This window comes from Lissotriton helveticus, chromosome 6 (genome assembly GCF_964261635.1).
Source record: "Lissotriton helveticus chromosome 6, aLisHel1.1, whole genome shotgun sequence".
Classification (NCBI taxonomy): Eukaryota; Metazoa; Chordata; class Amphibia; order Caudata; family Salamandridae; genus Lissotriton; species Lissotriton helveticus.
This window is the reverse complement of record NC_136067.1, coordinates 391,356,886-391,382,948: the sequence shown is the minus strand read 5'-3', so window position 1 is coordinate 391,382,948 and position 26,063 is coordinate 391,356,886.

The window sequence follows — 26,063 nt, the reverse complement described above, 5'->3', positions numbered from 1 at the left end:
GCCAAGCGAGGAATTTACCAGATAAATTAGTCTCCTCGTAAATCCTCTGAGATTTTTTCAGAAATTGCTGTTCACTCTGTGTAAAAAAAAACGTACTAAGTTCACGTTTGGCCTCATTTAATTTGTTTTGCGCATCACTAGAAAAGTTAGATTGTCGAAGCAGAGTAAGCGAATGGATTTTTTGATAAAGTAGAGTCCTAGCTTGTTTAATAGCACGCCACTCTTCTGCGTCTTTACTGATTATGATGCCACGAATAAAAGCTTTTAATGAGTCCCCAAATAATATGCAGCGGGCCGTGTCTGAATTGGGAGCAATAAACTCAGCAATCTCGAGTTTTAAAAAAGAGACCCAGTTGCTATCTTGTAAATACGTTTTATTAAATATCCATCTCTTAGGGGGCCTAATTTCTTCGCCTACTTCAAATTCGATTAACAACATTGCGTGGTCAGAGAATCCGTTATGCAAACATTTTAAATAAGAAAATTTTAATAACCTAGAGGCCAAGAAAAAATCTAAGCGAGAAGAGGATCTATGTCTTCCCGACCAACAAGTAAATTCTTTTTTCTGTGGAAATTTTGATCGCCATGGGTCACAAAGATCCAATAAGGATATATTCTGCATAATAGACCTTCTTGACTTTGGTTTAGATTGTTTCTTCGAGGCACCAGTGGAATCTAATTTTGTATCCATAAGAATGTTAAAATCCCCACCTATAACTATATACCCCCTAACCATCAACAATGATTGAAATAACTCCTCATAGATTGGGGCACGGTCTTCCACTGGGGCATAAAAACTAACAAAAGTGATTGGTCTATTCCTGTCTTTTATTAAACACGTTACCCAACACCACCGCCCTGCCCCTCCATCTTCAAACTGGATAATTTCCGCATCTAAGTTCCGATTTAAAAAAAGAGCGACCCCGCTTTGAGAATCTTGAGTGCATGAAAACCCGCGATATAAAGACCAAGTTTTAAACATCGAAAAGGAATTAATTTTAGCCACAGAAATATGAGTTTCTTGCAACATTACAACTGCTGGGCGCTCTGATTTAATCCATAGCTCAATAGCTCGCATTTTTTTCCAATTGTTCAGCCCATTAACATTAAAGGTAATCACCTTAAGCCCCCCAATAGACATATATAAATCATTGAAAACAACTTCTTGCCAACATATTTTTTCATCACAACCCAACAAGAACTTCAATTTTTCATTTTTTCCAACACCCACCCCACTCCCCAACCCAGGTGCTTCCCTCCTGCACCTAGCCCCGTGGCCCTGTACTACACCTTCACCTCCCTCCCACACTGGCCACATGGCACTAACCCCTCTCATAGAGGCACCTTGTTGTTGCACCCCTGATCCCGTGACACCCCTGTTCCTCACCTGCCCCCCCCACAATCATATTTAATTTTAGCCTAACCCTGCGCCAGCTGGCTGAGCATCTCACGTGCCTCATCAACATCAGTAAACAAATAGAATTTGCCTTTAATCAAAACTTTTAGCTTTGCTTGCTGTGCAATCGAGGCTTGCACGCCCTTGTCCTTAAATAATTGCAAAATCTTTACAAAGTCTTTTCTCCGTCTGGCAGCAGCAGCCGACATGTCGTAAAAAATCCGACATTTGGTAGTTGGATTGGCATGGAATTGTCTTTGCTTAAAAGCCTGTGATAGGATTGTTTCTTTGACACGAACATCAGCGAAATTAACAATAATAGTCCGGGGAAACGGGGAATTGAGAAATGGCCGAGCTGGGACTCGATTCGCCCGTGTGATTGTTAAGTCTCCCTCGAACTCAGTGACAACCTCTCGAGAAAAAAAGGAAGTAATCCATTGCATCATGTCAGAGCCCTCAATGTTCTCTGGTACGCCCACTATTCGAAGGTTTGATCTTCTATTGTAATTTTCTAATTCATCCAATTTAAATTCAAAGGCCTTCGAAAATTTAGATACACTAGACATCTCTTTCTGCACAATAGTCATATTGTCCTCCAACCCCGAAATTCTAGTCTCCGATTCTTGAAATCGAATTGGAAAAGAAGCCATTGAATCTTCAATTTTATCCAGGCGCTTACCCATCACTGCCAATTACGCTTTTTGAAATTGCTTCATCTCTCTTATTTCCCCCAAAATCAGATTTAACATATCCTTCACTGAAATCTGAAAATCCCCAATAGTCTCAGTATCCATCCCCATAATCGGACTCTGTGCCATAGTAACGCCAATAGAGTCGAGGTTAGATTGTGGCAATACATTAGAAGCGACCGAAGAGGCGGCCGTAGAAGTGCTGGTAGAAAAAGTAGAAATGTCTTTATCACTAAGAGAAGGAGCTCTTATGTTTAAAGGTGGGAGGTCTATTAAATTGACTAAGTCGCCAATCGGCGTCATTGAGTCTAAGTTCTCAGAATCTTTCAAGGGAGGGGTAACTGTTGGAGGAATTGAAGAGGTTGGAACCCCTGGTAACACTGCCCGAATCCCAGCTGTATTAGCAGAGGCATGTATTGCGCCCTTTCGCTCAAATAACGGAAATTGCTTAGAAGCCTTAGGAGTGCAGACTGTCATGGGTTCTTTAGATGCCTGTAAACCAAGTGAGGCCACTGGATTCGCATATTGGGCTAATTCCGACAATTTTACTGCTGACCCCGACAAAGCCATATCCATTCCCCCCACGGGCAGCTCCAATACTTCCTGCCCCTCACTAGTGACAGAGTTGCCAGGATTCTGTTGGTGAACCTGTGTCATGCTGTCGTCCGGAAGATCGCCCTCGCCCTCCCCAGAGCGCTCCAAATTTTCAACAGAAGAAGTTTCTCTCTCCGTGGCGGATCCTGCCCGCTTAGCCTTTTCTAAATTCTCCTTTAGTTGTTGGCGTCGTACTATCGCCTTGGCCCTGGCCGTCAATTTCTTGCCCATTATCAGAGCCAATTCAGTCTGCTCCAAAATAAGTATAGCGAGGTGTTATCTTCTCACCTCTGGATCTCCGACCCTTCAATCCACAGCCACAAGCTGAATTGATCTCAGTAAATGCCAAGTAGAGCCAAGTCGTCGGGAATGCTGGGACTTGTAGTCTTACCCACACAGCGGCTTCAGCCCTAAACTGTAAGGCAGAAGCGGCGGGGCAGGACAGTTCCAATCACCGGCAGGACTGGACCCCCAGTCACATGAAGTCCCTTCAGCTGCACCCAAACGCCAAACGATACACTTTCACAGAGACAGCGGCAATACTCCACAACCAGGTCCACAATCAGGTCAGCCGTCAATTCACCACAGCCTCGGGTAAATGGCATCTAAGCACCGCAGCTCGTCTATTACGCCTCACATGTTTCTCTGTATCTCTTCACCAGTGCATACCGCAAAGCCATAACCCCCCGAAGGGATCTAAAGTGGATAAATTTCTTTCTAGGAGCACGTCAGCAGCCCTCGTTACACCACGAATGCCAAAAACGCCAGAAACGCCGAGAGCGCCACCAGCACCATCACCCTCCTGGAGAAGAGTGAGGGGGAGGAGCAGGGGAACAGGAAGCCCAGGTGCTACGTGGAGGCGTGGAACTCCACCGTAGCCGCCGTTTTTTAATCAGATATGATATGCCCTCTCTATCTCAGGTAGATAGCGATGCAATGATGCGCTTATTTTCTAAGTCAGAATTAGAATTAGTGGTTAACAACTTACCAATTGGCAAGGCTTGTGGCCCGGACGGCTTCCCAGCTGAATTTTTTAAGATTTTCTTTTCGTTAGTGGGTGGGCAAGTTCCAGACTCCTTTGGGGAGAGAACAGTTGTTAGCTTTCCAAAGAAAGGTAAAGATCCTAAAGACCCTAATTCATATAGGCCTACCACATTACTGAATACTGATTATAAGATCCTTGCTAAATTACTATCAATATGTTTCAATTCTATTGCAATGGATCTTATTCATCAAGATCAGAACGGTTTTGTGGCAGGCCGGCAGTTAGCTACTAATACACATCTTCTCACTGAGGCTTTAGATTATTTTCAGACAAAAAGAATTCCGGCTTTAATTTTATTATTAGATGCAGAAAAAGCTTTTGATTTGGTGGTATGGACAACTTTATTTGCTGTTTTAAAGCACTTTGGAATCCCTCCACAAATTATTAATTTAATCCAAAATTTGTAGACGGGTGCCAGAGCCAATATAATTATTAATTCTGTTATGGTGGGCACAGTATCGGTTCAACAGGCCACCAGGCAGGGTTGCCCCTTGTCCCCTATTCTTTTTGCTTTTTTTATTGAACCGTTAGCTACAGCAATTCGTGAATCTGTGAATATTCCTCCTCCGTTCGTTTCTATGGCAAAAATTAAACTTTATGCCGATGATATTATGCTGCTAATTAAGACGGATAGTCAATCTCAGACTGCTGCTTTACAGCTTTTTGAAGAATTCGAAGCCTTGGGAGGTTATCAAATTAATAAAAAAAAAATATTAGTTTGTGGAGGGGGGTGAGGTGGATTTACATGATGACTTAGTTGGCTGCACTAATTCAAGACCGAAGAGGTATCTAGGAGTTATGTATTCTACTCTGGTTTCCGATTTAGTTAAGCTGAATTTTGATCCTCTTCTACGGAAGGTACACTCCTTGTTTACTAGATGGGATTCGTTGCCATTTACTATATGGGGGCGGGTGGCACTTATAAAAATGTCTATTCTCCCACTATTCAATTTTTTATTTTCTGCTATTCCGGGCTTTTTGCCTAGCGGCTTTTTTTTTTGAAAAGTGGAATCTTTATTCTCAGGGTATATATGGGCAAAAAAAAGCCCCAGGATAGCAATGAGGACACTTTATGTGGAAACCGAATTGGGAGGCTTATCCGTACCTAATCTCAGAGATTATTATAGCGCATATTTTGCTCAATATTTAGAGCGATTTAAATTTGGAATGCAGAGTCCAAATGTATTTATTAATTTCTTTTTTGACCAAATTTGTCAAGAGGCTCAGATGCCATTTCCATTGCAGATCCCTAAATCACCGAAACTTAGTCGATATAAGATGATGTACTGGTTTTTTAAACGTCGTGAAGTTTTTCTTAAAAGGTATTCTCTCCCGCAGTTTAATTCTAGAACTCCCTTGAGGAATGCTCTCATTTTTATGGGAATGAAAATTGGAGCCGATACTGTTTTGCAATGGGAACGTGCTGGGTTTTATACCCTATCAGATTTTTTAGGGGAGGGGGTTTGGTTGTTACCGGGAGAGATGCAGCTATTAATTTCAGGGAATTTTATGTTATTAGGCTCCTATGTTTCGATCTTTAAAATGCTGGAACAAGTGGAGGCAAGAATTATTGGTTCCTTTAGTCAGTTATGGGACGATTTGTTTTTGATTCCTCAGATGAGGAAGTCAGGGGCATGGAAACGTTGTCTAGCTCAACATATTGAGGTAGATCTAAGTACAAAAGCTATCAAAAAATGGCAAGAACAGGAGAATCATGTTCTTACTATTAATACTTGGAAAAGCCTAAATAAACTGAATTTTAGTGTTCTTCGAGGATCTAATTGGAGAAGAATGTTATTTTTCAGTAAATGGCTCCTGTATAGTACTCCTGCTGCCATTGCTAAAATGTATGCTAATACCAGTGCCATCTCTTTTAAATGTCAGCAATATACTCCTGCTAACTGGTCTCACATTTTAGCTCACTGTTTTAAAATTGTGCCTTTTTGGAATGAGATTTTCTAATATTTGCAAAAGTATTGTGGGATCCAGATTACTTATAATGTTAAATTAATACTGTATGGATATGATTCTGATCTTGGTTTGTTAGAACAGATGGTTAAACTACTATTTATTGCAATTGCAGTGGCAAGGTCTCTGGTGCTTCAGAATTGGAAGTTAATACAAGCTCCTTCGTTTAATACCTGGCTTCAAAAAATGAGAAATGTTAGAAAGAGTGAATTGCGATATGCACAGCGAATTGGTGGGACGAGGAAATTTGATAAAATTTGGAGATTGTATTTTGAGTAATATTGGACTGATGTATTCTGTAAATCATGTTTCTTTCTTTTGTATATTTACTTTGTGGTTGCCAATGTACGCTATTTTTATATTGAAATTATGATACAAGAACTTCAATAAAAAACTTTAAAAAAAACAAGCCAGCTCATTTGAAAAGAATGCCATTTTTGCAAAGATGGTTAGCATATTATACACCAGATAATCTCCATTACCTGTATGGTGCTGTATTTAAAAAAAGTGTTGCCGCTGCCATTAAGCTATCAAGCAGGTGAAGGAGGTTGTATCCCTATGATTTTTACTTGCCCGCACTTTGCCAGCAAGTATTTAAGGCTATCGGATATTCAATTAACTGCTCGAATTTGCCTGAGGCCACCCTAGATTTATTTGGTGCCTCTAAAGCTAACCAACTATTAGTAAAGGGTCAACAATATTTTATATGGATAGCTCTATCTATTGCGTGCTCAATAATTCTCCAGAATTAGAGGCCAGACAAGGTTTTCTCAGTTGTGGAATAGAGGAACAAAATGTTTGATACTATGAGTTTTTAAGAGGCTTATGCCAAGCGAGTAGGGGTTTGAAAAAAATGGAAGGATATTTGGCAATATTGGAAGACATTTTTTTTTGCCTTTCTCTCTCATTCAATCCAGTGGTAATATGTCCCATAGGGAGAGTTCAGTAGTTTATGTCAGCAAATAGCAATAGATCAAGTAAAACAGTGGCATTGTTTAACATAAGGTATATTAAGCCATCAGGAAATAGAATCCCCAGCTCTTCCCCTTTTTTATATTTGTACTCTTTAAGCACCCTTGCACTTTCTTCGCAGTTGAATACGCTCATACATAATTGCACTAATGGAAGTACTAATCCACTCTTTTGGTAGAAGGTATTTGTATTAGGAATGGAATGCTATAGGATTCTTTGCATCACTGTTTACAGTAGAAAAGCACTCTAGTACTTTGCAATTGCTTCTTTGCTCATGTTGCTGATCAGGACTGGCTCTTTCGGATGGAGATCAGAGGCGATATAATAATGGTTAAAACTGAGATGCACTTTTTTGCTTTTTAACAAAAAGTTTAACATTGTCATTTATAGTTTTAGATTTTTAGATACTTGAGAAGAATTTGGGTTCTAGATCATTTATTCACATGATTAAGCTTTAATTACAGAGAATCTGTTACGCTCTCTCTTCAAAGTACTTTTGCACTTTTTACCAATAGACTGCATTTTTATGCTGAATGTTTCTATAAGGGATGGTGGGCTGTAGAAGTATGTATAGTATTGTTTACAGTTGAACAGCACTTTAGTACTTATTTGTATTTTAAAGATATGTTCTCAATCAGGCTGCACTATGGATTGGGAGAATGGCATGGGAATAGAGGTTCAATCAGCTTGAGATCCAATATCAATGTGCTATTAGGATGTAATTTTTTTATACTAAAACTCAGACTCACCGCTCATAGTTTTTAATATCTAGAGAAAAGTTGGATTTTAGGTTATTCTAATCAATTTGCATTATGGATACTTCATAATTGATTTTTATTAGCGGCCAGGTGCTAGATCGCATTTCCTGTGCAAAAATTGTTTTCTGTATTCTGATTAAACGTGTATTATTGTATCCATGGTTGTTTGTTCTGCTCAATAACAAAAAAAGAAAATAAATATAACAAAGGAGTACATTACTTAGAAATGGTAGTCAAAAGCATATTATAAACTAAATAGTAGCCTACCAAAGCCCCAAAACACTATCACAAAATCTAAACCAACATGAGAAGTCATTTTTTCATAAATAATACACATTATATTTTATTACACCAGTCTAAATATTAATCCAATTTAAATGAAGACTGAGAATAATTAAAAGATATATGAATTATTTAAATAACAAATGTGACCATCCCCAACTAAGAAAGTAAAAAACAAAGACAATCCAGCACATACATAAATTGCAACACACAAACCACTCAATTCCAAACAAAAATGATATAATATTTATACTAATGATAAAATATAACATTTCCCACCCAAAGGAAACAAAAATAAATAAGTCTTACTGTTGTGTAGATGCTGATCTTTCTCTGTATCCATGTAGTCAAAATTATTAATCCACCAAAAACAGGAAAAATATTTTCCAAAAAGCCCCCAAAAAATGTAAAAATAGAATTAAGTATCTAGGCACCATATATGATCCTGAAAAAGTGTTAACAAAATGTTCCAGAAATCCCCCCAAAAAGTAAATTCAAGTAAAAAGCATTTGTGTGTTATAAAATTAAATTGATTTCCTTTAAAGAAAAATAAAGAAATTCCCACTGCCCATAGGACACGTTTGCACATTTGTAGACAAAAACCTGTAAAGTTAATACAAAAACCTAGCAGCAAAACAAATAACATTCCCAAACATATATATACATCACACTTAATCATCAAAATATATGTAACATCACACAATTTAATATAACTTAACAATACATTACTAACACAGCATATGAATACCCCAAACTGAAAACTAGTGCAAAACACTACTAATAATACATCTAAAAATACAAAAATACACAAACAACACCACAACTAAGATCCAGACCTCCCCTTTAACTCCCCCTCCCCTCACAATTTGTAACAATCCTTAAAAAAGGACTTACATGTTATAAAGAACAGCAGCAATTCACAGCGAGCTGGAAAAATAGCCTAAAAACAACACAATAATATAAAAATAATAGATGGTAGTGGTAAGAAAATGGCAGCTAAATGAAAGTGATAAAAGACTATCTCCTCATGGAAATGAATGGAAAATAATGTAATAATGTTGAATGAATATATGAAAAAATTCAAAGAATGATTAAACATGTAAAACATCAAAAAAATAAACAGGAACACTCAGAGGAGGTGGAGCTAGCTTCCTCAATCCGATTCAAACAGCTGACCTGCTACTCGCTGCATGGGACACACACTCTTCACCTCAAGGGACTGCAAGCCCCAGGAGCCCTCGGAGAAAATGGGGCCACTTTCCTGACTGTGCTATAAATTGCTGACCTGGTACCCACTGCATTGGATGTGCCCAAGGTGTGCCCAGGCGAAGCTCAGGACAAGGGCGGGCCCATCTTTCACCATCATTGACAGGAATAAGTAGGGCAGGGCCACCCCCCTTGGCTCAGTAGGAGAGAGTTGCCTCACGTAATTAAGGTAGACCTTCCTGTACAAGTTTGTTGAAACTACAGCAAAGTTGTATCTAGTCTTTCCCACATGGGCCATGGGAAAAAAGCAACTTCATTCAAAGGTGGGAAAGAGCCCTCAAACATGCTCGCATTCTAAATTACTAACTATTTGTCCACTGCGATGGGGGCAATTGATTCCAAGATCAGTTTGGTTGATTAAGGAAATAAAGCTGCTAGGCTCCTTTCTTCCCATTCCCCAAACAGCATTTTGGGAAGTCCTGGCTCCCTTACTAATCCTAGGAAGTTACCTCTCGGTGTTGCCGATGTGATCTGTAGCCTACTCAATAATCCTAACCTAGGAAATGGCCAACCTAGTAATTTGTGTGTGGCTTTGAATACTTCTCTGGAAACAATTAAGGTCATTGTTGGTTCCTCCTTCTAACGTTAACCAAGTTCACTCCCCAAAAGAATTTAGAAAAACAAATGTTCAATCTTAAGCAACCTAAAGCCTATGCACAAGCTGGGTTGCTTCTCTATTTTCAATGTTCAGTTTGTAGAGAGCTCAAAATCTTTTTCTTCGGACCTCCTACATTATTTCATTGTTAAGAAGCATTGTGATCGGAGTTGTTGTTTTTGTTAAACTGCAGTCTATGTTGAACATAATTCAATCTGAAATTCTGTTGTAATTTGAGCAAGAGGTGGCGAGAATTTTGGCCTCGGCATCCTCAGTTTCACCTGCCTTTAGCTGAGGCCTATAGGCCTACTTTGATCATTTTAACTCCAAGGCCTGTTGGCTCTCATTCTACAGTACAATTTTATCACGGGGGTTAACAGTTTTACGGCTCCACTAGTTGTCCTCTAAAGAGACCCACATGGGTACTATGGAACCCTCTAATTCTAGTTTTGAGTTGCCCCATAATCACCATCAGCCTCTTCTGCCTGAAGTCAGATATTCATACCCACCGGAAACTCATTTGTCTCACTTACACTTCCGCCAGAGTGTAGATCTTTTGTCATCATGATAGTCCAAGATCCTCCCTTGCATCCAAACAAGAGGGAGTCCTGGTTAGACCTGACATTTAAGACAATCCATTGAATCAAGGCAAATTCAGACTCGTCAGGTGACATCTCCAGGAAGATCACAACAGTGAGGAGAGTGTCATGGGTGGGCCATGTACCAAAACGCTGAACAGGAGACTGTGTTGTCATCAATTTTAGAAGGGTTTCACTGGTGGAAAAATCACTTGCTGCCTTGAATCACTTGGTTGAAGCACAAGGAGGAATTTGGGCCGTACCTTTTGGGATTCTTTTGTAAGCCCTCCCATTGCACACACTAGGTGGCCAGAAGGTGCACCCAGGTTACGGTGCCCAGTTTGGTTTCAAGCTGGGCCCTCACCCTCCCTTTAAGCAACTGATTCTCCCTGCTTGGTTCTGACTGAGATGACATGGTGAAAAATACCCTAGTTCCCACCCCCACTCGATGTTTAAGTCCCTATCCATTATGCCTCAATTTTTGATCTCGATGATCATTTCAAGATCCTGGGTGGGCTCCTCAAAAAGTACAATCTAAAGCAATGGTTCCCATGCACCTCATGGCTTCTAATACGCAATCCTGGAACATTACAGGAATTCCTTCCAAACTGTCCAATGAAGACTGGGCATCATATATAAAAGATTTTTTTTTAAACTGTCTTCAACAGATATTGTTCACAGTGGCTTCATGTGGATGGCTTTCAATCATGCTGCAATTCCATCTTCTTCTAGGAGCACAAGGGCGGATTGGCAACCTTCATCTAAGCAGAGCTTTCTTGCCTCAAATCAAAGCTCCTGTGCTCGATGACTTAGTTCCAAGTATTAATGCTGTCCGAGCAGGCTCAGTTGATTTGTTGATCATTCATTTTTATCAGTTGTGGGAATGTTGGATAGCGATGTTGCAAAACTGATTGGTTATTAGCATGGATTCTGCAAGGTGTGAGTGTGGGAATTCAATTGTACTCTTTGTTTCTTTTGTGGGCCTCCAGTTTGCGGCCTAGAAGATCGTAACAGCCAAGAGTTGACCTATTTTAAGCACACGAAGTATGAGGATGACCTGAATAAGATGATGTTTGATAATGATCTTTTTATCAGTGAATGTGGCATGGCCTTTTGAAAGGCTTATCCAACTTTCATAGGGGTAGTACACATAGTATTATTGATTTCATACTGATCGTGAAAGAATATAGGGGCTTATTACAATACCAGTTGGATCGGTCATCTGACCGGAGTGACCACAGTTCGATTCTGACTTTCAAGTCTGTGGTTTCTCCCCCATTGTATTACGATGTATGCAAGCTCAAACTCTGACCACAGAGGTCTGAGCTAACTTTTCATGATTCACGGCGGTCAGAGAGGATGCCGATGGGGGTTCTGACTATGTCAAGGCTGTGGTTCCACTGCCGAGCAGAATACGACACATCAGATACTTTGGCGGTTCCATGTCGGTCCTTTCACCTCATCGCAAGGCCGCCGTGGTCCTGCTACCGCTAAGCACCACAACACTACCCATTGTATGCGAACAACAAACAACACAGCTGATGTCAATATTCAAATAGGACACACCTGCTATTCAAACTATAAAACACATCCCATCCCAAACTATCATCCTTTGCCACCACGCTTCAGCATAGCAGCACTGAACGTGTTTTTTGTTTTACAGCAGCCAGCCCTTCCACACATTCACACTTCACACACCATCATAGTACCATTCACCTCACATAATATTTTGAAGTATTTTCCTGTAAACCCCTTTAAATCCTCTCTCACTCACTGTAAATCACACAATGTTACACAAAAAAAACAACCATGTGCTGGTGAAAGAAATCATTAGAGTACAGCCATGGATTTTTGGAGCCCTAGTCCAACAAACTGCTATCATTTTGAAGAATCAGATATGGGATAGGTTAGTCAACACATTGAACGCTGAGGCCACAAGGAATAGGTGACATGACCTGAAGCCCAGGGCCAAGTCCCTGGCCAACAGGCACCACCTGGCCAAACAGAAAACTGCTGGTGGGCCTCCCGGACCATCATTACAACTTACAGCTGGGAGGAGAAGGTGCACGCCATCCTGTATTCGGAGGACTAGATAGGAATACCTGTGGGAATGGACTCTGGTAATTAACATCTCAACTACTGTAATAACATATCAATGTTCCCTTAGCTCACATCAAAGTTTTTGCCATAGTGTTGTACATCTATTGGTTCAATATGCAGTGGCCAAAGTATCTGAAATGTGTGATTCATAGTGGCAATCAGTAGACCTGCACATAAGATCACAAGTATCAATAGCTATTACATTTTTACATTCACATGTGTAAATGTTGGCTGTAAGTGGAGTACCATGAAACTGTTGTGTAGTTCCCACTAATCCATAGGATCTGCAAATTTGTTGGACAACATAAACTTTGGGTGAGGTGCATAGACTGATTCCAAGCACGCCGCAGGCTATGTTGGCCTAGAAACCAGCTAGTTCACAGTGCCACCATAAGCCCCCCTAACTCTAGTAGGGAGTAAATGGTTTCTGGCAACCATGGAACATGGCAAATCTTACCCCTCAGGGATCTTGGTAACAGATCAGAATCTCTTGCTCAGTCACTTGTGCTCTTTTGTTCTCTGACGAATATACAAAGAATACACACTGAGTTGTTTTGAATATATTTATTGAACCAACAGTATTAATGTATAAAATACATGTGATGTTATAATCAGTAGACAGAAGCAGAGGAAAGTGATTATGAGCACCAAAAGAGTAAACTGTAGATACAGTTCTACCATGGTGCTAAAGCAGTGTATATTTGCAGGATTTTAAAGCAAGGTAGTAATCAGGCATACTCCTACTATGTGAACCCTGCTCTGTGTGTAACTAGAGTTTGTGTGATGCCAAGAATCCCCCCATGGGACGATCCAACCCCAATACCTGGCGGGAGAGACTGTAGGGCCCCATCTTGGTCACACACTGGTCCACCCTTACAGAGATGTCAGACCGCTGTAGGGTGAAGTCTCAGCATGTAGGGGCCCTCAGTGTCAGCTGAAGTGCCTCCTCTGCTAATCCTATGAGATGCTGATTATTTATAATAAAAAGCATCCTTAAAATGTACGAAGACATTAGCAATATTATGGATATGTAGATAGCACTTTCGCCCCTAGATGAAGAAAGTACGACATTTGTACATTCATGCGTAAAGGCCTTGTGCTTGGTGTTCGAGGCCTTGTGATAATGTTATGAGTAACCAGATGTGTAAACAGAAGTAGTTTCAGAGAAACTAATCCAACATTGTTACACAAGCGAATATGTGCAATGTTATTGTGCAAAAGAGGACAATGTAAGATTCGAGCAGCTTCACTACATGGGCCTAACCCGGTCACATAACAAAATCAGCATCCCAGGAATAGGAATATATGCTAATATCCAATAGTAGGGTCCAACACAAAGGCATTTAGCTAGCAGGTATGTAGTACAAATCATTTTGTCAAGTGATGAGAAATGGTAAATTGAAAGGACTACAGCTACCATCAGGCCCTGTACCTTGACCTCTAAAGAAAGGGCACCTGTATTGTTTCTCTAAACTCACATGTCAGCCATGTCACTATTGAGGTTGACCTCATATCAAGGGAGCTATTGGTAAAGTGGGGTGGGAGGAGTGTTTAAAATGACTACAACTACCATCAGGCCCTCTACTTCTAACTGTGAACAAGAGGCACCTGTGTTATTTCTCTATATTCATTTGTCAGCTATGCCACTATTAAGGTTAACCTCATACCAAGGGAGCCATTGATCAAGTGGAGGTTGTTTGAAATGACTACAACTACCATCATGCCCTCTACTTCTAACTCTGATCAAGAGGCACTTGTGTTGTTTCTCAGTACTCACTTGTCAGCCATGTCACTATCGAGGTCAACCTTATGAAAAGGGAGCCATTGGTCCAGTGGGAGGTGGGAGGTGGGAGGGGAGTGCTTGGCATGACCACAGCTAACATCAGGACCTCTACTTGACGTCCCAGTGCTAAATCTCCATACTCACTTGCCTGCCATGTCCCTTTTGAGGTTAACTTCATATCAAGGGATCCATTGGTCAAGTGGGAGGGGGAGTTTTTGAAATGACTGCATCTACCATCAGACCCTCTACTTCTAAGTCTTAACTAGAGGCACCTGTGTTATTTCTCCATACTCACTTGTCAGCCATATCACTATCGAGGTTAACCTCATATCAAGGGAGCCACTGGTCAAGTGCGGGGAGTGAGAAGGAGTGTTTGAAATGACTACAGTTAACATCATGCCCTCTACTCCTAACTCTGAACAGGAGGCACTTGTGTTGTTTCTCCGTACTCACTTGTCTGCCACGTCACTATTAAGGTCAACCTTATGAAAAGGGAGCCATTGGTCCAGTGGGGGGTGGGAGGGGAGTGCTTGGCATTATCACAGCTAACATCAGGACCTGTAATTCTAACTCTGAACATGACGTCTCAGTGCTGAATCTCCATACTCACTTGCCTGCCATGTCACTTTTGAGTTTAACTTCATATCAAGGGATCCATTGGTCAAGTGGGAGGGGGAGTTTTTGAAATGACTGCATCTACCATCAGACCCTCTACTTCTAAGTCTGAACTAGAGGCACCTGTGTTATTTCTCCATACTCACTTGTCAGCCATATCACTATTGAGGTTAACCTCATATCAAGGGAGCCATTGGTCAAGTGCGGGGAGTGAGAAGGAGTGTTTGAAATGACTACAGTTAACATCATGCCCTCTACTCCTAACTCTGAACAGGAGGCCCCAGTGCTATTTTTCCATACTCACTTGTCAGCCATATCCTTGTTGAGGTTACCTTAATTTGAAGGGAGCCATTGGTCAAGTGGTGGGGAGAAGGAATGTAAGTGGGGGAGGGAGGAGTGTTTGAAATGACTACAGCTACTATGAGGCACTCTACTTCTCACTCTGAACAAGAGGCCCCAGTGCTGTTTCTCAGCCATGTCACTATTGAGGTTCAGCTCACAGAGATTTAACCATTGGTCAAGTGGGGGGGAGTAGAGTATGGCATTACTACAGCTTCCACGAGGCCCTGTTGCTGCAACACTTAATGAGATATACAAATGCTATTACCCAATACTCATTTGTCAGCCATGTCACTACAGAGGGTCAGGTCATATGGACTGAGCACTGTACACACAATGCTCTACTCAGACTCGTGTCTGTCTACTTAGCCTGAATCTCCCCTGGTCTCCAGAATAGTAAATAATGAGTACACCAGTGACACCATGCCAAGTGTCTACATGAAATATCGCTAACACATGTAGGGAACCCCTCTATTTCAATTTGCCTGGTGATACATTGACACTGCACAACACACTTGAATAGCAATGACAAAACTAATACTAAGTTGTGTGTATTTGTCTACTGGACACAAATCGGACTTGGAAAGTACTAATCCTCATGCAACTTCTACAGTGTGTTTGGTGCTAGTCACCGGGATTTGGTTTTTCCATCCCTCATTGCAAAATGAACGATATCAGCATAGCTAATGAGCAGGTCCATACTAAATTGTGTAATTGAGGTATAATAACCCCTTCCATGCTCATGACGAGCTCAGCTCGTCATGCAGTACACTGCTCGTGTGCTCATGACGAGCTGAGCTCGTCATGAACAATGGGAATCAATGAGTGCCAGCGCTGAGGGGGAAATGCTGTAGCATTGATGGTGTTAATGTCATAAAAAACTGAGTCAAACATAATGAGGATAGTTGCCAATGTTTACCTCAACACCTTTTTCTCTCCCAGGCATGAACTCACTGTGACCCAAATGATGTGAATCTACATACCACACTAACAAAAATTATAATGTAATCTCTGTCTCAACAGGTCAAACTGGTACAATATCGAGCAAGAGTGAGGACACCCCCAGGCTCAGACTCCACCTCAGAATCAAGCCTCCAGTTATGTAGCGGCGTGGAGAAGGAACTTAGCCCATCTGGTTAGCCTGGGCAGACGGGCCCAGTGAGTCCAACTGGGTCAACAGCTACATCTCCCACCACAGCATCAACATCAAAGCTGACCTTCACCCCAACAACCAGACAATCGAGCATGGGCCACACCATCACCTGACCACCCATCCCAAATCTAGAGGTGAGGATCCACACATACTCAATGAGGATAGAGGGAGGAGCCAGTGGGAGAGGTCAGGCAGGACCAATGGTACATGCCCGTGGAGGCAGAGTTGGTGGAAGGGCAACTGTGGGCCCATAATGTGAGGCCTTTGGTGCCAAAGACGCCCCAGTCCAACCTCGCCCGAGTCACCGGCGCATATGATGGTTACTATGAAGCAATAGGACAGGTACTTAAGGAACTAAAGTACATTAAGCAACTGCAGAGGTCCTTAGACCACAGAAAAGAGAAGCGTGGCTCAGTGGTTAGAGGCGGCAGACCCGGAAGCTGAGATCGACCGTGGACCAGGGTTCGATTCCCCGCCTCGGCGGGTCTCGGGCTCAAAAAATTCCACGGTCTCGACAATTCTCGCTCCGGTGCCTACTCAAATCACGGGGTCACACTCTGCAACTCTGGGCAATAGCTTGCTTAATCTCCACTACGGCCCCTCGCGGCGGGATGCCTGGCTTTCACCTTGTGGACACCCTGCCGGGGTTTCTCACAGGGGAATACCAGGACGGGTTCCCTAAGCAAGCGCCAGGATGCCCTTTGGGTGACAGGTTTGCGCTATATAAGTACACCTACATTTACATTTACATTTATAACAACCAAATGGACCAAGTCATTGGGGTGCTGAGGGGCATTAATGCCACCTTCTGTAGTGATATTGCTCAAACACCTACCTGTCCCTGTGGCACAACTACATTTGTCCCTTATACATCTACAGCAGCAACAGGGAGGGATGCCCTGGCAGAGGGAGACTCCTCAGACACCCTGTACTCTGCAGTTGTGGATCTCTCCACTCAAAGTAGGGTCGGACGTCCTAGGAAACATGCAGGGTGCTCAGATGTCAATACATCCATCACCACAAGTAAGAAAGGGTGCACTTGTTGTCTTCCTTTCTGTGTAATCCATTCACTTTGTTGACTATTTCTGTACACTTTCCCACTTCTGATGGGAGGATTGTGTTGGACTTTGGACTCCAAGCAATGTGTCTCTTATATTAATGGATACATCCGCAAACACTGACAACTGCTCTTCTTTGTGTTCATTTTATTTCTCATGTTGTTCCATTTCTTGTACTGACCATGAGTACTGTAATGAAATCACTTCTCACAACAACATTAGCTCATGTTTAATACATGTGTATTGTCAACAATGTGCTACACACTCGCTTAGCCATGCCACCCGAAGACAGACATACACATGTACAGTTTCAGGGCAACTTCATTCCATATTCCCAAACATGAGGCTGTCATAATGACAACAAATTTGCAAAACAGGATATCTCACAAACTATCTGTGGCAGTAACCTCAACTGTCAAGTGCATACTTCAAAAACATAGTTGGAGGAGACACATCTGACAATGCCAAATAGAATAGGCAACAAACAATTGGTTCATGCCATCAGCTGGAGCCACATCCACTATCTCACAAAAGGTATCCCACATCACTATTAAAAACAACTAAACATGGCATTACTACAGTTTCTGTGCACAGATTATTTCCAAACTAGTCTTGCTGCATCTGGTGGAATTTTACAAACATATGTCAGTGGTGAGCTACAAGCACTGTAGCATACATTGCTACATCCAGTTCATACACATGAAGGAAGTATCCATTGTGAAGGAAGAATAGTATGTTTTGAACCCACAATCACATTGTGTTGGAGCACATGCTGGCACACATATTGCAGGAGGACAACCATAGGACAGGGAACAAGTCCAATGGAGTTGTAGCAACTTCCATCCTATCGCTTTGCAAGCAGGCTTTGTACAAGATTTGTACACCAAAGTTTGTGAGAGACATTCCCAGGAACAATCCATTGCCAAATCAAACTTAGACACATCATCATATACCTGCTGATGCGACAACTCTGAAACGCCTAAATGAGGATGATATGGTGAAGGTACCCAAAACATTTTTAAAAATCAACATTTAACAATAGTTCTGTCAACTTCTACTGTGCACAGTACATAGGTGATGTCGTTTACGCAAAGCAACATCAACAACATGTGCCAAGACTTTATTTTACAAATAGCTGTGCACAGAGTTTAAAACACCTGTCCAGACATAACATGTATTTATGCACATACTCCTCATAGATACACAACAGCAATCACTGTAACCGACAAAGTAAACACATCTCACAGCATACTTACACTCATTAGAAGAAGTTGTAAATGAGCTGTCGACGCATGTCAACTCCTTCCTCTTCACCACTGTCATCATCATTTTGGCATTTTAGGATCCTCATCCGATGGCTCCCTCTGGTCTTCATCTTCTGTGGTGAGAGGAATGTTACGTCACAGTGGGAGGTTGTGGAACATGCAGCAAGCTACGGTGATCTGACTCACATTCCTGGGTGAAGAGAGTAGGGCTCCACCGGTGTTGTCCAGACAGCAAAATCTGGTCTTCCGGAGCCCAAAACCCTGCTCCACTGGCCGCATTGTTCTTCCATGAGCCTCATTATAATTGACTTCCCCTTGCGTTGTTGTATTCCTCAAGTCAACAGCCATGGGTGGGTGGGATACCCTGAGTCTCCTAGATGGAAAATAGACAGAAGTGCAATAAATAGTTATACATTTGCATAAAATCAGAACTGAAGACACCTACAAAGGTTGGACACATTATACTCACCAACAAGCCAGACCCTCACCGGTAGTAGTTGTGAAATCAACTGGGGTATGATGCTGTTTCACTGTATGTAGGACTCAATGGTGGCACAGAAAAGAACGGCAGGGAAACCTCTACCTGCATGAGGGGGCTGCTGACTTTCACGAGCCCCTCCTGCCTTCACCTGCCTTCACCTAACTTCGTGGGAACTTCCTCGCTGCTCCTGGACCCTGTGTGTTGGCCACCGCTGCACGGACTCACTCTGGTGGGACTCCATGTCCCCGAGTGCAAAGCGTGCTCTCCGCCCTGTGTAGTGGACTGGGCGTCCTCACCTGTCCCCAATAAAGGTCTGCTCACAACCCGCGGTGCAGGGCACAGTAAAGAATGGCAGGGAAACCTCTACCTGCACAAGGGGGCTGCTGACTATCACAAGCCCCTCCTGCCTTCACCAAATTTCATGGGAACTTCCTCGCTGCTCCTGGACCCTGTGTGTTGGCCACCGCTGCACGGACTCACTCTGGTGGGACTCCACGTCCCAGAGTGCATAGCGTGCTCTCCACCCTCTTTAGTGGACTGGGCATCCTCACCTTTCCCCAAAAATTCCGCTCACAAACCGGCGGCGTGGGACGCGCCCGGGCGAATCCCGGGCCCGCCCTTTGCCCGGGCTTCGTCATCGCCAGGAAGAGGCAGGGCAGGGTCACGCCCCTTGGTCATCCTGACTGGCATTACAGAAGTACCAGCTGGTAAGACTTTTATGAGGCTATTTCCCCTGCCGCTATTACAAGCTTCCAGCTCACTTTCATTGGGATATCACTGCCACAGGCGGCCTACGCCCGTAATTCGAGGTGCACTGAGGACCTTCAGACTATAGTGACTTTTTTTAACATTGATTAAACGGGTTGATTTTGTTATAGCGACGGTGTTCAGAGCCGAGTGTACATTCCCAAGCCCACAATCGTGGACCCCCCCCCCAGGAATTAGAGGTTCACATGCCCTGGAGCTGGACCAGTGACGCCGCAATCCAGAACAGAATGGGACTGGGAATCAATCTGCCACCAGCCAACAAAATGGGGAGGAGGGTAGGCCCTACTCGAGCTAAACCAATAAGTACACTCCCAAACCCCCCCCAACATCTATAGATAAAATGCTGCAGAGGGCAATAGGGGTGGTGGATTCTGAGATCGAGAAGACAGAAAGGCGGTTATCACTTACTCCCGATCTGTTTAACCCCCTTCCACCCAGAACATACAGTCAAACCTGTTCCAAATCCAGGCAGTATCCCACAAAAAAAGTGACGTGTAAAAGCAAAAACGCTCAGAGTATCCCCAAGTACGGAAAGCGTAAACTAACATCCGAGGTTGGATCAAGAAAAAATAAATACTGTGAGGATATTGCCGTAAGAAATGAGGGGGATGAAGAGTCAGAACTTGGAGCAGGCAGGCTGATGCCAGCCAGTGTAGACAAGACATACCCGCCTTGGGCTCTGAATCTACAGACAAACTTGCAGAATAACCTGAGGGCTATTATTAAAGAAGAATTAGCACCCCTTGTTAGCCGTCTAGATATTCTGGAGAAAACATTAGTGCCAGGGGAGGCCAGTTCATCCAAACATGCCAATGGCCAGTGCACAAGAGGGAAAGATGCATGTTGTCAGGTTGAGAGTAAGGATCTAACATCACCTCTGGGGCTGGAGGGGAAAGCATGCAAGGGCTCTACGCCGTGCAATGAGTGAGGGAACCAAGGTGCCCCCAAACTGCAGAGAGATAGGAACATTGGCCCAGAGAATAGAAATAACATCAAGTCACCACATACAACAAACCGAGAACCATCTAGCCCCCTAGCCCTAGCTACCAACAGCAAAGAGAGCAGATAAATAGCACAAGGACCAAGTGAAGGTGGAAATGCCTGACCAAGCATAAATCTCCCAGATATAAACCTCCCTCCTGCCTGTGCCCCGTATGTAGCTATTTTGACAGGTGTCCAGCCCATTGAACCTAGTACCAAAGAATCCCACCTTGAGCTGAGGAACAAATGCCTGTTCTGGCTTGCAAAACATAAACACTTTGATTATGCCAGAGCTGGAGAAATTATAATGGTCCACAGGAAACCGGAAAAAAGTGATAGGGGTGAGTGTGTAGTTATACATGAGTCTATGTCCTCTGAACTTCTTTTACTCACAACCCGAGCCTTCTCTAAGAAGCCGCGTTTCACCCCCAATGTTAGAAGCTGGTGTAGGGCCTCATTCAGAAGGTAGCTGGGATGCTCAAAATAGGTTTCCTCCTTTTAACATCCTGGTGAACAATAGATATGATGCACTGGAGGAGGTTGTTTGACTGAGAGAGGGATCACAGGTAGCTGGGGTCACTCCAATGGTAGGACATGATGTCAAGGACATAGATAGGCGAGGTTCAGATTGGACTAAGATGGGCAGCAGTTAACGTCTCCCCCATTTGACCAACCAGAAAGGAGACAGAATTAAAACACCCGTGGTCCCTGATGCCCATATTGATGCCCCGCTGAGAGAACAAAGCAGCAAACGTATAGCACAGGGTACTAGGCAAGAGCTGTGTGGTTGTCTCTTGCGACTCTTTCACACAACATGATGTAGCCCCTGGGGACAAAAGTGGGGCGAGCGTGCACACTAATAGGCTGAAGATACTCTCATGGAATGTGGGAGGCCTTAGAAATAAACTGCCCTGCTCGGAATCGGGCGGCTTTGTCGATAAATTTGACATTTGTATATTCCAAGAGACTTGGGCGAGGGAAAATCTCCAACGGGTGCCTTATGCCTCTTATAACATCTTGGCATCCATGGGGGAGAGGGGGAGACCCTCTGGTGGTGTTTCCATCTGGGTAGACACTCACCTTGGTTGTAGGGCAGGGAAGCTGTCTACTCCTAGAAATGACATCCAGTGTGTGCTGCTCTCCTTCCCAACAAAGGTGAAAATTGCCCTAATAAACGTGTATTCGCGCCCAGTTAACAACAGCCAGGAATCGTCCACCATTGCCCTTCTGGGAGATTTTATTCCAACTCTAGATCTGGGGATATGGCTGATTGTGGGGGGTGACTTCAACTACTACTTTGAACCCCTCATCGTTCCCTTACATTCTCCCCCAACGGAAGAAGATCTTTATTGGTAGATTCCCAATCCCTCTATCACCCCCATTAAAGCATGGTCCCCTCTGGCCATGCAGCTAAACTCACTCACCCTAACTTTCTCCTTAAGGGCATGCAACGGTCGGACAAAATCCGACCAACCAGGGCAGACCATATTTGACAGAGCAGGCCAGGCTTCTCACATTGATTACATCCTGTTAGAAACAAGATGTTGGGGAAAGGTCCTCGATTTTTATATTGAACAAAGGCAGGATAGCAATCACAACGCCCTGACTTTGACTTTCAAACAAGGGGATCTAGGCATCGCCAAATCTTCCCCCGCACTTTTCAACTGCCATATTGCTCTAGTAGCGACTAATAACAGAAGAAACGTTAGATGGGGCCATATCCAACAGTCTCCAGAAAAGATAGCTAAAATTTGCCAGCTAGCAATGCCATCTTTAGTCAAAATGTGGGAGGCAATTCATGTGGAGGGTCAAAATACGGATCTTGACAAGGTAGGGGAAATACATTCTGAGCTCGCCCTGAATCTGGGGGACCTTTCTACCCGCTGACCCGTGTCAGAGAAAACAGCCACAACAAATGCCCTTGGTTTAATGACCAATGTTGCGAGGACTCAATGGCTGTACCTGGGAATCTGGCAGAGACATGTGAGATGTACAAATCTGCTAAACAAACCACTTGCATGTTGATAGAATGGAAGTGCTTCTTGTATCTTTAGACAACTTCAATGACCAGACACCCACTTCCGAAGCAACTCCCTGCTCTAGCAACGCCAGCCAGCCCACCATCTCCTCCTGGACCCCAGTCACCACCAAAGACACGTCCCCGACCATGCAAGGCATTCACTTAGGGGCCCCCATGGACCCCTGTCCTCCTGCACATTTTCCACAGAGCTGCCAGCTCCATCTCTCCCGAACTATGACACAGCATCAACACCACCTTTGAGACCGACTCCTGTCCCGATGACTGGAATTGTGCAGTAGTCAGACCCCTGCTCAAGAAGCCCTCAGCAGACACCACCAATCTCAAGAACTATTGACCCATCTCCCTCCTCCCCTTTGCGGCCAAAGTCATAGAGAAGACCGTCAATGCACAACTAACCAAATTCATTGAAGAAAACTCCATCCTGGACCCCTCCTAATCCGGATTCCACAGCAACCACAGCACTGAAACTGCCTTACTCACAGCCACAGACTGCATCCGCACCCTCCTTGAAAAGGACACACCGCAGTCCTGATCCTACTTGACCTCTCTGCAGCATTTAACACTGTCTCCCACCGCACACTCACCGCCAGACTCCACAGCGCCCGCATACAAGGAACTGCCCTCGACTTGGTCCTCTCGCTCCTCACCGGCAGAACCCAAAGAGTGAGACTACCACCCTTCTTCTCCGAACGCACAGAAATCAACTGCGGAGTGACCCAAAGATCATCACTCAGGCCCATGCTCTTTAAATCTACATGGCCCCCCTTTACCGCCAACATCAGAAAGCACGTACTCAGCATAGTATCCTACCCCGATGACACCCAGCTCATCCTCTCCCTCACCAAGGACCCAATTACCACCAGACTCAACTTCCAGGCAGGAATGAAGGACATTACATCCTGGATGAGCAGAAACTGCCTGAAGCTCAATTCGGAAAAGACAGAAGTCCTCGTCCTTGTAACCCTTCCCTTTGGCATGGGACAACAGCTGGTAGCCTACCTCCCTTGGCAGCCCCCCACATTCTCAAACCACACCCGAAACCTCAGCATCATGCTCGACTCCTCCCTCTCCATAAATCCTCCAAAAGACATTCTAGTGGATCCCCCATGAATCATGGAAGGTCGTCACCCACGCGGTCATCACCAGCAGACTGGACTTCGGCACTGCCCTCTACGCAGGGATCAGCAAGTCTGTTATCCGCAAACCCCAGGCTATATAGTACACCGCAGCCAAGCTCATCCTCGACATACCTCGACACAAGCAACCCACCCAACAGCTACAGAACCTCCACTGGCTCCCCATTGAGATGAGAGTCACTTTCAAGATACTCACCCACGCCTACAAATGCATCCACAACACCGGACCCCAATACCTTAACGAGAGAATCTCCATCCAAGTACCCAAGAGAAACCTCTGATCCGCCGACCTCGCCAAAATCCCATACATCTGTAGAGCCAGAACAGGTGGAAGAACCTTCTCCTACATCACAGCCAAGACCTGCAACAGGCTCCCTCTCAACATCAGCCGTGCCCCTTCCCTGGACATCTTCAGGAAGACGCTCAAGACCTGGCTCTTTGACCGAACGGAGCTGCTTACCCCCCCCCCAGTGCCTTGAGACCCTCACAGGTGAGTAGCACACTTATAATTCCCTTGTTTGATTTATTTATTTATTGATTGATTGCTTTAGACCTCTTCACTGGCTACACCCACATGCGGGGTGTGACCAAATCCTTCAAAGTCACCCTTCACATTGGCCAAATATTCACTCTTGGGGACCTGAATGTAGCTATCCACTTGTCTTATCAATGCTGATAAAATATCACAAAGTACAATGCTGATCATAGGTTGTGACATTCCACCAGATCTAGACACAGTAAACTGGAGAGAACATGTGGTCAGGAAATGCAGTCCTGCCATCATTTTAACTACTGGTGTGATAGATGTGGAATAGTTCCTATGCAGATATAAAAGAGGCTCCAACTGCTGACATAAATCTTTGATGATCTGCTATTGAGCCGAAATTTGCTGATTAAGTCTCTTTCTTCCATTGTTTGAAGGTCTGGAAAAGGTTGGTAGACTGGAAGCTGTCTTCTTCTCCCTCTGCCATGGTACCTATGTGTGGAGTGTACTGACATAAGGAGATTAGACACAGTGTCCACGCATTCATGTACCAAGACACTCCCAAAAGTAATGTGGCCACACATACCAGCACATGTTAGTGGTACCCAGCAATTCTCATCATGATTAAATGACATACCACAGCCTACATAGCAAATCCATGTATGAGGAAAGTTGAAGGAATTCCAGGAATAAAATCACAGTAGAATATATTTCCACCAGTTACAACAGGCTTAGGAGAGGCCATTCCAGGTGGTAGACAGTCTAAATAGTTAAATTAACTTTCCAGATATATAAAGGAGTCTCCAGGATGAATATGATCAATTGGCATGACTGGAAGTTCCACCTATGAACCCCATTCTCAACTCCACATATGTGTGTAACTGCACTGTGCACATCACACACCTAACTTTTGTATGGTGGACAAAGTCATGTTGTGGAGTCTGCATTGCACATACAATAAGAGTCTCAGCTGGTGTACACTGCACATTAGTAATCATGCGTTCATGCTCACTCATGTACAACAGTGACATACCTGCCAACTTACAGGGCCTTGGAAGTGACAGGGCCTTGTTCCAAAGAGGCACTCTGCCACTCATCAAGCCCCCACACATGTGCCTCTCCCAGAATAAAAAAAGGATTATAGAGGCTGTTGCTGATGTCCTGGGGTGTTTTCACACCTCTTAATGAACATCTGCTACTTATAGCCTCCAAAATCCACTTTCTACACATTAACACAGAAATGGTGGAGGCCTAACCTTTATTATGTATGTCAAAAAGTGTGGGCCAAAAAAAAAAAGACACATATGCTCTGGTGTATATGGAACTGTACTTTTAGGACTTCACATCATACTAGTGATGTGTATACATTCCTATGCCCTACACCCATTTTATGCACATTTCTATGCATGTAGAAGGCTAGTGTTGCCAATGATGAATCTGCAAATAATGTGATGCAAGATGTGCTGGGAGATTTATAGGCCTTTATACCCAAATTGTAAATGTGTCCTGTGAGTTGCATGCAATGATTATGTGAGATATGTGCACAATCTCACCAATCACTAAAACACATGAGGCAACACTAACCTGACATCAGGGATATACCAACACCTCACCTCACAGACCACTTTACAGTGATGTCAGATATAGGATTACCACCACATGTACAGGTAGGAATGGGAAATGTGGATATATGATGGTCATGTCTAAACAATAGGC